Genomic DNA, 15,299 nt, shown 5'->3' on the forward strand with positions numbered 1-15,299 from the left:
GCTCCAAAAAGGGTTGGCTCACAGCCTGTTGTAGAGGGGAGATAAAGTTAGATGATCCCTTACGCGCCATGAAATGCTCCATGAAACTTTGTAGGGGAGAGAATATGAACCTCCCTTGAACAGACTCACTGTGACTGCCTGGGGAATGCATTTCTCATTGAGATTGCTTTTCGTTTTGATGAGCAAGGGATTCTTGGAGAGCATTGCTCCTCTTCTCCCTTGCATTTAAACCCCTTCTTCACTTCGCCACCATGCTGTGCCTTGGCTATTGTGGTGACACTGCTGTGATGACACCATGGTGCTGCCACCATTGTGGTGACCCTCTGGCTATCCAGCACTCTCTGAGCAGCTGCTTTGGTTTCCAGACCAACTGTACCTTGCTGGATTCCCTTTTTGTGCCTGTGCTCCTCTCCACATTTGCAGGAGCTGGTGCCTTCCCAGAGGAATGTCGCGCTGGATGGAGATGGAGGAGCAGGAAGGGGAGGGCAAAACCCATCAGCTGCTGCCAAAGCTGATGTGGTTCAGCAGAGCATGGGTTCATTTCTGTGCTTTCCAGAGGGCAATTAGCAAACTGAGAAGATGTTAAGTGGACTTGGGTGGAAAGGGATGGCCTGGTGCATGAAAACAGCAGGGATGGAAGAGGAAGAGCTCTCCTGGTAAAAGTGGAAGGGTGCAGGCATCCTTCAGCCCACTTGTCAGCCTGAGAGCCCTGGACTGCTCCAAGAGGGCCAAGAGTGGTAGCTAAGAAATGTACATTATTAGGCTTTATTTTGCCTTGTGGGAGTCTGCTGCACAGCTGGAAAATGTAATTAGGTCCTTGTGCTGTAAAATGGGCTGCACACATGCTGCTCCAGGCTGAGATTAGAAGAGGGATCTGGGAAAAGGTTAGGCACAGGCTATGCTGCAGTGGAAACGTGCTTGTTGTAAATCTAAGAGGATAAGATTTGTTTCAGAAGCCACTTTCTTTTTGACCCCAACCATTTTCTTGATGCATCCAAGGCAGCCAGAACAGTTTGTTATAAACCTGCAACAGATCTGTGCCCCTCATATTGAGTGGAGAGCTCAACCACTTCTACAGGCTGAAGATCAAGTTTACAGGATTAATTAGTAGATTGAATGAAGGAGCAGACTTTGAGGAAGAGAATAGAGACAGGGAGGAGGAGGAGAAGAATCTCAAGCAACAGATCCACCCACACAGGAGATAAGAAGGGGTTAAAAAACCGAGCTGAAAGAGGACAGCATGTAAGCAAGGAAGGTCCCTTTCCTGGGAGAGATCCCAGCTTTGCATTTCCTGTGTGCCCTGTGAGGTCAGCTGCTGCTGGAATGTTCCTTCCAGAGCCAGGTGAAGGATTCATAACATTTTGTTTCCAGCATTCTTCTCCCTTCCAGCGAGTACACAGAGCACACAGAGTACTGTGCTCTGGCAAAGCCTTCAAACTGGAGATAATCACCTGTCACTACCACCAGCCATTCCTCCAGGCTGCCAAGAGCTGTACCTTCAGCTCTAGGTTCAGATTTTTCTCTCTAGACGTAAGTGAGCACCGTCAGTACATTTCCATATAAAAGAGCTCTTGTTCTTACATCACTGCTTTGATTTTGTTTGTTTTTGTTTTTGTCGTAACCTGGAGAAAATCCAGCCAAGAACAATAGTAAGGTTTCAAAGCCAAGCACCCTGGTGCTAGAAGCTGCCAGAAGTCAGGCTGCTCACATCAGTTCAGTTTGATCTCCTATTTTGATTTCTTTTTACAAGACCCTGCATATTTCAGCAGAGGGGCCCAACCTCTCTCAGCACGCTGGCTGGACACTGAGTCAGGCCATAAAGCAAACACTTTTCTGGGGTGATTAATGCACACGGTGGGTATCCAGGAGAGGTGAATTATAGTCTTGGCTTTGCTACCACCTTTTGTTTGATGTTGAGTTGGGTGAGATGCTATCATAATGGAACTCTACGAGGTGGCTGAGTTATGGTGGGGGCTCAACAGCATGAATTATGGCCTTCTCCATCGTAGCTTTTTTGGTCTGTCTTTTGAAATCTTTGTCTTCTTGCAACTCAGCTTTTTCACAGCACACGTTGTCCTGGAGGACTGGGTAGATCCTTGCTTTTTTTTTTCCCCCAAAAGAAAACAGCCTCGGGGTGATCTCTGAGTGCTCGTTGTGATCCTTCTCCACTTGAGGGCGATGTGACCTGGTCCAGCGCACACAAGAGGCAATTCGGGGTGAAATTAAGATTAAAAGAATTTGGCATCTAGTGCTGGGTGTCCACATGAGGTCTAGGCTCTCCACCACTGTGGCTGGTGAGGAATCATTCAATACAGCCAGGGGAGCTGGGAGAGAAAATCAGAATAGAAAATCAGCTTTCTCCAAAGTGGACAGGCACCAGCTGAGCACGTGAACTGTTCCCTCTGCTCATGGGGCTGGACTGGGGAGGGTCACAACTCCCATTCCACTGCCTTTGTGTCTTTGAGGCGGTCTCAGAACCCTGGTGTGGGCTCCAACTCTGCCCCAGAAGGGTCCCCAAAGGTCCTTGTACCTGTTATCAGTGTACAGGTATGTGACAATCCTGAGACACGTCAGGTGTCCACTGAACAACCAAACCTAGGCCGAGATCTCTGCTCAAAGTTCTGGGAACTTGGACTTTTAGTTCATGTGCAGGCAGAGGCACATGGCTGCCTACATTTAAGGGTCTTGTTTGCAAGATAAACTCTGCCCAGGGTTGTTTATGTCATCAAGGAAGGAAATATGTCCCACTGGGTGTGGAAATGGAGGATACTTTTGCTGAGGGGACTGCATGCCCACCTGAGGCAGACTGTGACTTGTGGGTCAGGATCTCAGAGCAAGATGAAGCTAATGAAATTGACTGAAAATACAGATGACTCTCCATTGCCAGGTTGCACAGTGAGATTTTGCTAGAAAATATGTAGCAACAGGGCTTTTTAAAGATATAAATCTTTGTTTTGCAAGGGTCTGTAATAATCCCTATGGTAAGAAATGTATTTCAGGTTTCTGCAATCAAGACATACACTCTCTTTTTGTAGTCCAGGAAAGCTACACTCCAGGAATATGGGAATATGCAATGACTGCCTGATAAATGTTAGTTGATCTAAATAATTCACCTTAGTAGTGTCTGGCTTATCTGTCAGGTTGATCAGCATTTATCTTTCTTGTTTGCAGGTGAGCAGGAGAGGAATACTAGATGGAAACATTTCAGTCCACTTAAAATGACATGAAACTAAATCAGTGTTACAGTGGCAGTTGAAGCAGACATTTCTAATTAGCAGCAGCTTAAAACACAGCAAAGGTCTGTAATGAAATAAATAGATCACCATTGTCCCCAGCATTAGGGAAAGTGGTGCAGGGCACCAGAAGCCTCATAGCTCATGCATCCTCTTGAAGCCTGCTCCCATGACCATGTTCAAAGTCTTAAGGAGCCCAGTTCCCTCCCCAAGGCAGTTTTTGATGCATGTTACTTGAAGTTTTTCAAATAGAAGGGTGTATGTTCTGCCGTACTGGGTGTAAGTGTTGTTCTGATGTGGTGAGAGCTGCACACAAAGTTTTGGGTGGCTGTGGACAGGAAGAGATCAGATCCCAAGTTTGGGAGCAGAGCCCAGAGCTGCACATTTTATCTCCTTGGAGCCAGTTGAAGCTTAGACCTGTAACAAATGTGGGGACCCACATCTCCTCTGTGGGTATTCCTCTAATCTGATTCCTTGAGCCTGGTCATCTTCTGATAGCTGGTTTAATAACACTTGGGTTCAGCTGGAGCAGGAAAGGATTTGGTTTCTTTGAAAAAAAAAGAAAAAAGAGGAAACTAAAGTGCTTTCATTTATGTGTTAGTGGGTTAAGGAAATGATTCTGGGATCATTTGTTTCATATGTGCCTCTGTCTCATTTCTCAGACAGACAAGGTACTGCTGTTCTCTTAGCCTTTGATATGGGACAAAAGTAATAAGAAGAGGGGAATTTGTATAGGAAAAACAAATTCCAAGGGGGAAATTTCAAACTGGCCTGCAGACCTCACTCCCTCCCAGGACTGCAGAGAGGCCAGAGCTGGGCAGGGCTTGGGACAACTGGAAATTGTGCTGGCTCTGACAGAGGTGACCCTTTGAGGGGCTCCCCAGTTTTGGCTGTGGTCTTGCATTTCCTCCCCGGACACACAGCAATAGTTCTGCTCACCTGCACCCAGGGAAGCCATCCAGAAAGCCCTGGCACTGTGGTCTCTGACCCTCCAACCATCTGCTGGTAGCAGCAGGAGCCTCCTGGCTCCCTTGCTGTGGGAAGCACACGGTGACATTCCTGCAGGAGGGACTTCTGCTGAGCAATTGGCCTGCAGAAGGACAATTTTATCAACTGTGTCTTAAAAACTTCCACTCTGGCCCTGAGGATAATGGGAACACACATTCCTGCTGGCCTGCTTGCTGCTGATTTGACATCATGCCACGTGGGGGAGGTGTTGGAAATAGGCAAATACTACAGAATTAAAAAAAAAAAATCACTCCAAGTTGAAAGGGAGGAGAGCCAGGAAAGGAAATACCTCAGGCAGAGAATTACTACTTCTGTATCAAAGCCAGCAACTCCTTACTTTAATATTCAACACCCAAGAGAGCTGAGGGGGAGGATGCTGAGAAGGGGTGAATTTTTTCAAAGGAACCCAATTTCTGGTGATTTTCCTTGGGTACATTTTTTCTAGTAAGTATTCGGTTTGATGAGAAATGTGACTTTTGGTCATCAGAAGCACATTTACACGTTCAAACTGCAAATTGCTGAACAATTTCAGCTGGAAAGCAAAGCGTGAAGAGCGGCTGGAAGGGGAGGTGACATCAACCCCTCCCACCAAAATCCAGCACTCATTGCTGCTGCTTTTCTCACTTAAAGTGTTTAACTCTGGGTCAAAGAGAATGTTTAGCTCAGGAGAAGGCAAAAGGGGTAAAGCTTTTGCTGTGTTTAAGGGAGGGATATTGAGAAGACATGTTTAACAAAGGGTGGTGAAATGGACACAAGCTGCATCAGGGGAAATTCATTTTGGGCATAAGAAAAAGCATCTTTGTCATGAGAGCACTGAAGCACTAGAAGAGAAGCCCAGGGAGAGTGAGCAGTCTGCATCTTCAGAGAGAATCAAAACTCAGTGGAGCAAGGCCCTGAACAACTGGAGATGACCTTGAACCCAGACCTGCTTTGATCAGGGCACTGCGCTGCAGACCTCCAGAGGTCCCTGACAACCCAAATTATTCTCCAGCTCTCTGAAGCTGAGACTGAATAAAATGAGGAAAAAAAGTTCCCTGTTTTCCTGTCATTCCTCTCCCTTCAGCACAGCTGGAGGCTGGCATTCATGTGCTTTGCCATGCTCTTTGCCTTTCATACTTGTGCCCCATACACAGTCCTAATATCCATTTCAGCCGCTTTGCTTAATCAATTAAGCTGAAGTTATTTCAGTCCCCAGTGATGCTGTCTGCCTCAGTGACAGTGAAATCAATTGCCCTGCAACAAGCAGCACTCTTACTGCACTGCCAGCACTTATGGGGATGCCTTTTGATGCTGCAGGGACAGGGAAACAAGTGAGACAAGGGCCAGACAAGGCACAAGTCCACATCTTACCGAGGGAAAGGCAAAGGAAGAAGTTATTGGGAGGTTGAGGCTGTTGTCAAAGGGACATGGCACATGTACAGGGATCTACTCCCTCTCTCACCATCTGCTGAGGGTGCAAGGCTGGATCCAGGCTAAGGAAAGCCAATCCTGTTATCCAAACCAGTACCATGACAGCTCACCTGTCCTGGAAAGAAGCTGCAACCACATCTACCACAAAGAAGATTTTTTTTAATTTTTTTTTCCCCCTATTTGCAAGTGGAATTCCTATTTTCCTATTTGCAGAAATCCAAGACTCACAGTTTCATTTTGGGGCAGGGGGATGTGGGGTCTTTTTCTTGGTGCCAGCCCCTTAGGAATTTTGGAGGTTTTGGGCAGAGAACTATTTCAGAGTTCTGGAATGGGGCCAGGACTCTGCACCAGAGGCAGGAAAATGAAATGTCCATTGCAACTGGTGATAAGATGCATTTATTGTGCTTGTCACATACTTGGGAACTGTGAGGCTCCAGGTTTGATCCTCCAGGGGGAAAGACCACAGACTGACTTTGCTTGGCCTGAGGTCACCTCCCATCCCTCTGGGTACCTGGAAAGCTCGGAAAGAGCCAGGACACAGAGTTAAACAAAACACTCCCTGGCATGTGTGTCTTTTTCTGCACTGGCAAAAGCCAGGTTTGAGAAGATCCAGAAGGCTTTGGTCCCAAATATTTACAATTGCACTGCTGAAAGGAACTGTCGGATGTGACCTGGAGGGCTCCTCTGAGGGAGATCCAAAACAATGCAAGGGAGCTGGAGTTCCTGCCAGCCTGGTCTCTGCCTGGGGGAGGGATGAAAGAAAAAGAACAGCAGACAGCAGATGTCCTTGATATTATTTAATCCAGCCTGATGTGGGGGCAGGAGAAGAACCTGTAACAAATGGACCAGCTGAAGGGTCTGCTGGGGAACAGCTTCCCAGAGCTCTTGGAAAAGTCTGGCTCATGGAGTGGCCAAACCCTGACTTGCTGTGGGTCACTGCTTCTGCTCTGACTTCACTATAATCAGTGAGGAAAGGAGAAATTATGGTCCTTTGTCATTTATTGGAGGAGGGTACATTTCCTCTGGAGTCTTTGAGTCCTCTGGTGGATCACAGGGAAAATTTTATTGCTGCCCAGCGCTGCTCTTCTTGCTTTTCAAAAGAAACGGTGCAAAAATGTTCTTTTCTTTTATTTGTAGAGTCTGTCCCAGTAGGACTTCATTGGTGTCTCTCCTCTTAAATTCAGAGACTTTTTCTTGGCTTAAAGGTAGCTCATAATTGACTTACAGCTGCCTCTCCACAGGATATTGCTGTATCATATTCCCTTTTATGTTGCTGCGTTGTGGAAACATTCCTGTGAATTTCGGGGAAAAGGACGAAAGAAAAGGTGAGGGTGGGATAGAAATCTACCTCCATTTTGTCCTCAGTCTTTTGCAGCTTACCCCAAGGATCTGAAGGGATCAAGCTTTGTACTGATAGGGTCTGTCATTAATAAGAGCTATTTAGTGATGTAGGGGACCTTTGCTTGGGTTTTGATAAATACTGTTCCTGAAATTTTCTTGAAAAGTCACTCTTGCATTTGCAAATGGTGTTTGTGTTTCCTTGTCTGTTTCTAGAGGACAGTGAGAGACCCTTGCATTCAGCCCTGGCTGCATTCCCATCCCAACTCATGGTGTCACAAGAGCCAGTCTTGAGTGCCCATGCAGAAAGTTGTGTCTGCACCTTCTCGTGGCTTGCATCTCTCTGTGGATTTACTGACCACTGAGCAGTGAAGGAGAAGACAGTTCCAAGGCTCCAAACTCCTCCTGTAAGAGCTAGAAACGTGCTACCAAACCCTGAGCAATGGGAATCCACTGCTGACTGTATTAGCTACAGTGCCAGGGCTGGCCAGCTTCATTCATCAGGCCAAAGCTGGTCTCTGGGGTGGCAGGGAGGCTGTTCCCCCATGGAATTGGGTTATATGAGCAGGTGAATGGAGCAGGTTTATGATGTAGTGCAAGAGCAGCTGGAGCCCCAGCACTGCTCAGGTTTCTTGGCTTGGCCCTCGATGACATGTCAGGGATTGCCAGTGCTGCTCGGTCTGGTTCAAACCAGGTAAGAACATCTGCCTTCTCCTGCTGCCCTCTACATCAAAACTGGCCCCCAGCATGACTCTGGTGCAGGTGAATGCTGTTCACCTCCATGGAGAGCTTGGTCTGGTGTGTTGTGAAGTGTCAGAGCTTGGATTCCCACTGCTCATGGTGGAGCTGGTGGAGGATGTGTCTTCCTCACACTTCACACGATCCCACTTCCCCTTCTTAAAAGCCTTCTTAAAAGGCTTTTTCCTTACATTCATCTGTGGGCAGATGGAGATTTTCTGGGATGTAGGTGCACATGGACCTCATGGCTGTGGCTGTACCACGCCGCTTGAGCTCCTCCAGTCTGTCAGCAATGTTTATTTGGGGCTGTTCCCTTGAACAGGCTCTCCTGTACCTCTTTTTTCTAATACCCTGATAGCATGGAAGTCTGGCCTGATAAAAGCTCATGGTAGAAATCTAGACAGAAAGGAAAGTGCTGAAGCATCCTCATACATAAAAGCCTTTTCCTCATGTGATCACAAGCAGAAGACTGGTGACCTGGGGAAGCAGCCCCCACACAGTCACCAGTTGAGCATGGCATGTACTCCAGCAGCCCCTGTGGAATGTTGCCAAGCAGCATCTGCTGGTGATTCAGAGCTGCCCAAGTCCTCCAAGCCAATTGCGAGTGGGCACAAAGAGTCCTGCAGCATTTTATGAAAAAGCACAGCTGTCCCAGAGCTGCATCACGAGATGACAGTGAGTCCTGCCAGGTTGTGACATGAGAAAGCCTGTGTGTGACACGGCCAGCATTGTGATGCTCTGATTCAGTCTTGCACTAAGTGGCAAAGCTACAGAGAAGCTTCACACCAGCAAACACTGGAAAATGTGGGGGCAGGGGGGTGAATTTCTAAGAAAACTGGAATTCCTTGAGGTTTCTGCTCAAAGTGTCATGACTGTTCAGCCAGGAGGCTGGGGAAGCAAGGGCTATCAGCATTACACAGTGGTATAATTTAAAGCCATAACTCCAGGGACTGTAGCTGGATGGCCAGGCAGGGGCTGCTGAAGAGCTGTGATATGAGACGAGCTGACCCAGAGAGCAGCTCAGCGGGGAGGCACGTGGCTCTGGGCCTGGCAGGGTGGGTGAGTGCTTGGGAAGCTGTAGCTTTATCTCCTCTGAGATGCCTTGGCTGTGTGTACAGGACGTGGCGTGCTGCCAGGGCTGGAGACGGCGCTGCCCTGGAGGGAGCAGGGCTGTGGGGGCTGAGCCAAAGCTTTGGCTGATCTGGTGCAGCTCATGCTGCAACCAGGCTGGTAGCTCAGGAGCTGCAGAAAATGCAGATGCTGGTGGTCTGGGGGGTGATCTTTAGGGCTGAGGGCAGCCAGGGTATGTGGTTGTTTTTTGACTGGTAAATGACACACAGGCTCCCACAGCAGCACCAGAGTGTCCCTGCTGCTAGATAGCCCTTGGCATGCTCCTGCTGGCATTTCCCAGGCACAGTTTGGGGGTTATCCCAGGCTGTAGCCATCCCCAACAGACATCAGAGTTGTGGCTGTCCTTTAAGAAGGACAAGAACAGCTTAAAAGGTTAGGTGAGCTGAAAAAGGGTCTCATGCCCACTGTGTTGTCTGGTGCAACCAGGACAGTGCCAGGGTGCAGAATGGGGTCTGGCAGCCACAGGACTCCTGCATATCCATTGTGCACTCCACATCATGGCCTCCCAGAGATTCCTCTGCTTGCTTGCAGTCACCTCTGAACTCTCCCCGACTTCTGTCAGGTTAACACATGCACTCCCCAGCCCTGCAGATGCTCAGGGAAATTCAGACTAGTTGGGATCTGCACTGGGAAACAGCAGCTGAACCCTCTGCATCACTGATCTCCTGCAGAGTGGGACTTCATTCGAGCACTTCTGGTTTATCCTGATTTAAACATCCTGGCAGTGGCTCTGGAGAAGCTCCACCGTTTGAACAGCACTTTGCAAACATACAAGCTGCAAAATTTCCTGGTGCCACTGGGGCTGCTTGAGAAAAAGCAGGGAAAAACTGCTGCTGGCTACTGTATTACAGCCTGACAGAATGCTGCAGGCAGGCTGGCCTCACGGCGTTGTCACAGAGCTCAAATTGATGGATAATGGGGCTGGCAGAATAAAAGAACGCTCTTCCTCGCGCTGCCTGGGGAACAGGAAACTGCGCGGCGAGCGCGTGGAGGTGAACAAAGGGTTAAAGCCTGGCAGAGCAGCTGCTGCTGACCTTCTGGTCCCAGCACCGCTAAACAAAGCTCCTGTTACAGCTGAACTTTAGTACCAACTTCTGCTGCTCCAGGGATCCTCGCAAAAGTGCGCTCTGAGTGCAGTCAGCGCGGGCTGAGCGTGGGGGAGGCAGAGGAACAGGGTCTGCAGGGGGGTATTGCCCCCAGACCCACCCTGTCCCCCCTCCAGGCTCCCTCAAAAGCCACCCTCAATTGTCATCTGCAGTGGAGGACTCCTGAAATTGAAGGTTGCTGCCAGACTGAGGTTTTTGGTAGCTGCTGGTCAGTATATCCAGCATTTTTATGAATTTCCAAACAGCCTTTTGGCCTAGCCACCATCCTGCAGTGATGAGTTCTGTGGATGGACTATGTGAGCTGGGAAAATGTGCTTACTTTTGTGCCTAAAATGTGCTTAATTGCAAATTTTCAGTGTGCTCCCGGATCGTCTGGAATGGGAAATAATGAACAACTGTTTAATATTAATATTTCCCTTCTTATTCATGGTTTTACAACCTCTAATATCGTATCCTCAGAGAATTCTTTCCTTTCAGAGGAAGAATTCAAAGCCATTCAGTCTATTCCCACATGGGAGCCTTCCATAACCTAAACTTAATGCTGCACATCCTTGCTGTCCTCCTCCATTACTTCTACAGAAAGCAAAATTTAAGGCACTTCTCAGCAGAGGTTTTACAGGTATGGTCCAGCTTTTAGTGGGACATAAAGATGTGAGAGACATTTTCAACCCATGGCATTTCACATCTTCTGCTGGGGATGATGATGGAATTACACACCACTGGAAAAAATGCACTTATTTCTGTGTGAGACTTGATAAGAAGGATGAGACAGACTGGACAAAACACATCTGGAGTCTCCTTGTGCCCACAAACTGTGAGGAAGAAAAGAATTTTTCCTGCAATAAGGACAAATAGCTAAGACTCAGCAGACCTAGATGGGTGTGTAGACTGATTGTGGCACAGAATAAAGATGCAGGGCAAAAAACAACAAGTTTGGGTTGAAGTAGTAATAAACATCTTGATTCTTTCTGCATAAAGCTGAGCTCAGTTGTGGTGCCCAGTTCTGACAGTTTGAGCTCAAAATTTGCCCTTTTCCTGCTCAGTGCTTTTTGTGCAGGTAACTCCCAGTGGGGTCAGCCCCAGAGCTCTCCACTGTTGACTTTTTGCTTTTCAGGGCAAGAGGTCTTCTGTCCTTGTCCTTATTGTCCCCAGACTGTTGGCCTTACACTGACAGGAGGGTGAGGGAGGTGGTGGGAAGGTGAGCATCGTTCCTCAGGTCTGCAAGCTCCAGGGATGTATCTTGGGATACAGGTGGGTTTGGAGTAGAGATTTACCTAACACTACCCATTGATAGGGGTGTGTTTGAGGCCAACATTAAAATCTGCTCATTTTTGTTTCTTTGGCCTCGGGAGAGCGGGGAGCTTGGAAGGAAAGGAATCTTATTGCTTAAGAAGCTGGGAAACTCTTTGGACTTTCTTATTCCCTCCCAGCCGCATAGTAAGAAGTATCTCAAAGTGGCAGAGCTCTCAAGGCCATGGCACATGTGCATTCTGAGTGTGCAAATTACCTTTTTGGATCATTCTGGGCATGGAATTCCTTGTTTTGCTGTGGCTGGTACCTTCAAAAAAGCAATGAGTGACAGGGAAGTGTACACTGCTTCTCCTATGAGATTTTACAAACAGTGGTTGTGGACTTTCTCCATGTAAGAAGGACAATCCTGAATCCTCAGGAGAGGCACTAAACAGTCACTTTACCATTTACCATATACTTTTTAAAACCTGTGTGTTTTTGGATTGGACCAAACCATGGTTAGTAGAAATTGGTTTTATCAGACAGCCTCTGGAATATTTATTACTTGGGGTGGATTTTCACCTTTCAAATGAAGTCCAGGCCAGGTTCCATGCTGATGTGTGTCTCAGGATGGCTTGGGATGGAGCAGGACTATGGCTTGGAAGTCACTTTGCTCCTACCCCAGGTGAGAGGTGCAGCTTCCACTTCGCAGGAAGAATTTGTGTCTGAGGCCACGAAGTCATGCAAGGAGATGAGTCTTGCAGAGGAGATCAGTTTTGGGAACCTGGAGGCTGTGGGGCAGCTCCTTCCCCTGCCAGGACACCCACCTTTGCCCCCAGGATGCAAGGCAGTGCAGTGTAACCTGCCCAGTGCTCCTGCCTGAGTCACAGCACCCCTGGGGCTTTGCCCCAGTTCCTGGGATTTCACCAATCCTCACCTTCCCCTTTGAAAACTTGTGAACCTGACGGTTGCTGGGGAAGACTTGAAAGCGTGGTGCAGGCATAATTGGAAAGCTTAGAGCCTCAAAATTTACACTAAAAGCTGTCAGTTCTTGGATTCAGAAAGCTGCTGCGGGTGGGCGCGGGAGGAGGCAGGCGGCGGCACTGATGCTTCCAGCAGGAACGCTGCCAGCATTAATATTAACTGAGCCACCACGGCCCAGGACTTCATTTGCATTTGCTCTGTGGCAGAGCTCACCCCAGAGCAGTCTCTCAGTGCTGCAGACGTGATGCGTGACACAACCCTGTCCCAAGAAGCTCCTGATCCAAGCACAAGGGCTCTGGCTTGCAGGGCCTTCTCCACAGTCACCTCACCCTGACCCTGTCCCTCATGCTGCAGCTCCCCAGCCTCTGCCCTTGCCCACATGGGTTACCAAGGCTAATTAATGTGACTTTTATTTAAGTGGCTGGGGTGCAATTAGCTCAGCACCTCACTGAGAGTTTGGAGGCCCTGTGGTGCTGGTACCTGCTCCCATCCCTTCATGAATCACTGTGTTTGGAGAAAGGACACTGTGAGCAGACACTGGAGAGGTGCCTGGAGCACGCTGAGCCTCTCCTCCATGGGTGCCTCAGGAGAAATCTCTGCAGCTGTATGAGATTTCTTATCTCCCCTGCTAGATCTGTGTGAGCTGGTGACAGGCTGGTATGCTGGGTTCACACGTACCTGGGTACAGTGAGAGTCATTCTGGCATGTTTGGAGGTCCTCTTCATCCTCACAGGTCAGGAGGATTTGCAGGCTCAGTTGCACCACTGCCAGTATTCATCAGGAGCTGAAATCATGGTACAGTGGCAGTGGTGGCCAAGTTTCCAGTCTGGTTGATGCTGCAGAAGGCTGCCAGGACTGAGTCCTCACCCTGGGCCTCTGGGAATGTGCCTGGAAATTGGCTCACCTCTGTTTCAGACCATCCACAGGCCACCCAGATGCTCTGGCAGGAGATTGTGCTGTGGTGAACTGAAGCCTGGGGACCCCCAGCCTGGGGCTTTTCCCCTATAAAGCTGGTGAGGGAAACTTGCCATTTTCCCAGGGCCTTTGCTGTAAATTAAAAAATTATTCTGGAGGCTACCAGGGGTCCACATTCAAAGCATCCTCGTGGTGCTCTGTCCTAAGCACAAGGTTCAGTGTGGGTGTTTTTCAACCCCCTAAATCAGTAGTCTGGTGCACCAGGACCAGGCAGTGAAGCCTGGACTTAAAAGGGAGGAAAACACACCCAAAAGGCAAACCTCCAACCTCCACAGTTGCTTTGGACACCGTGAATTACCAGTAGACACATGACTAGCAGGAGAGAGGATGGGGAGAGCAGAGGTCCATTAGCGACTCCCTACCCCCAGCATATGGCTAATTAAAATTTCTAATTAAGGCACGGTGGGGGTGAAGAAAGGAAGCTCTTGGCCGAAAGTCCCCCTCCTTTTTCTGTATTTCCTTCGATAGCTTTATAAATTTTCCCCCTAAATTAACTAATTAATATCACCTAATCAGTTAATAGAATTAGCTAATTAGATTGCTTAATGGAATTTCTGAAGAGCAGATTTAGAAGCTCTTAAAGAGACTTTAATCACTTTTTATCTGAGAAGCAGGGCACCAGTGTCTGCATTCATTCAGCAACTTAGAGTGATTGCTGTTATCAGCAAAACATTTCTGAAAATCACTAATTTGGCTTCATCCTGCTCCGGAGTCACAGCTGCAGCCACCCAGGATTGAAAGGTCAGGCTGAGCCTGGCTGTTTCACCCCTCCAAGATGCTGTTGCCTGCACCTGATCCCATCAAAAAATCCTCATTTCTGAAGAGCTCAGGGCAGTATTTACCAGAGCCAGCAGTGAGGCAGAGCACTGTGAAGGCAACCCAGCTCCCTGCAGGGTCTGGAGTGGTTTGTCAGCCCCTGGCTTGTTTGCTGGTGGTGTGCTGGAATTGGTGAGTGATAGCAAATCACTGCCTCAACCACTGCAGCAGCAGCAGCATTGCCTGTGTTCACAGAGGTCAAAGTTTTCTCCACCATGGTGTGCAAACACACACACAAACACACACAGAGCTGATGATGCCACCACTGAGACCCCAGTGAGGGAGAAATGTGTGTGTGCTGAGCAAAACACGGTGCTGGGTGAGCTCGTGCTGCACCATGGGCTTGGTGGTTTGCAACACTGCCACAGGAACACTTCAAGGAGGACAGGGCAGCTCTAGCAAGTTCTTTGTTTAAGGCTGGCCAGTTAAGGGGGGTGAGATTGTGGCTGGGTTTGCAATGGTACCCAAATACAGGTAGTCTGATCATGCTGGGACATCCAGGCTGCCCAGAAAATTTGTGGATGCCCCATCCCTGGCAGTGCCCAAGGCCAGGTTGGATGCGGCTTGGAGCAATCTGCTCTAGTGGAGGGTGTCCCTGCCCATGGCAGAGGATTGGAACCAGATGAACTTTAAGGTCCTTTCCAACCCAAACCATGCTGTGATTCCATGATTGTGTGATGCAGAGCTGTTCTGGCTTTGGGCACTGGCCCTTGTTGCTTTTCAGCAGTGAAGATTGGAGGGTGTGTCCCTGCTCTTTAGGGGACACCATACATAAAAAGGAGATCTTTGTGATCCAAGATCACAGCTTGATGAACTGGGGGGAAAATCAGCTAGCCTGGAAGATCCCATTATGTTCATGCTTCCACACCAAGGATAGATCCTGAACGTCCCACGTTACTCCCTGCTGGGTTGATGTCTCTCAGCACACCTGGCTGGGTGCAGTGCTGGCAGGGGAGGCAGGGAGCTGCTCTCCACACAGCTTTGAAGCAGTCTCCACTCTGTGTGCAGCTCCCAGCCCTGATGTTCACTGGTTTGTTATCAGTGAGGCTGTCAACAGCTGCAGCTGAGCAGTGGGATGTGCGGCTCCAGAAGCCTGGAGTCTGTCTCAGGCAGAAGTTCAACCTGGCCATCTGGGAGACATTTGGTTGTGTCACCCCTGGGCAAACTGTGTCCAGCCTGAAGCAAAAATCAGGCTGACACAGCTTTAACAACAAACTCTGAAGGCAGTTTAATCCATCCCTGGGTTCTGACACCACAGCCTGAGCTGGATGCAGGAGTCAAATGCTGTTCCTAGCAGTTGTTGCTCCAGTGATTGTGTGATCCATTCTCA

General features: G+C 48.7%; 1 long non-coding RNA gene across 1 annotated transcript; it reads right to left on the reverse strand.

Moving 5' to 3' along the window:
* Window positions 1-2,160: 2,160 nt before the first annotated feature.
* Window positions 2,161-4,345, reverse strand: LOC135286893 (uncharacterized). The gene is made up of 2 exons (XR_010350892.1): window positions 4,173-4,345; window positions 2,161-2,324 (listed from the first exon to the last, which is right to left on the reverse strand). It is a non-coding gene; the product is annotated as an uncharacterized LOC135286893 (long non-coding RNA).
* Window positions 4,346-15,299: the final 10,954 nt, after the last annotated feature.

Source organism: Passer domesticus, chromosome 1, assembly GCF_036417665.1.
Source record: "Passer domesticus isolate bPasDom1 chromosome 1, bPasDom1.hap1, whole genome shotgun sequence".
NCBI classification, from domain to species: domain Eukaryota; kingdom Metazoa; phylum Chordata; class Aves; order Passeriformes; family Passeridae; genus Passer; species Passer domesticus.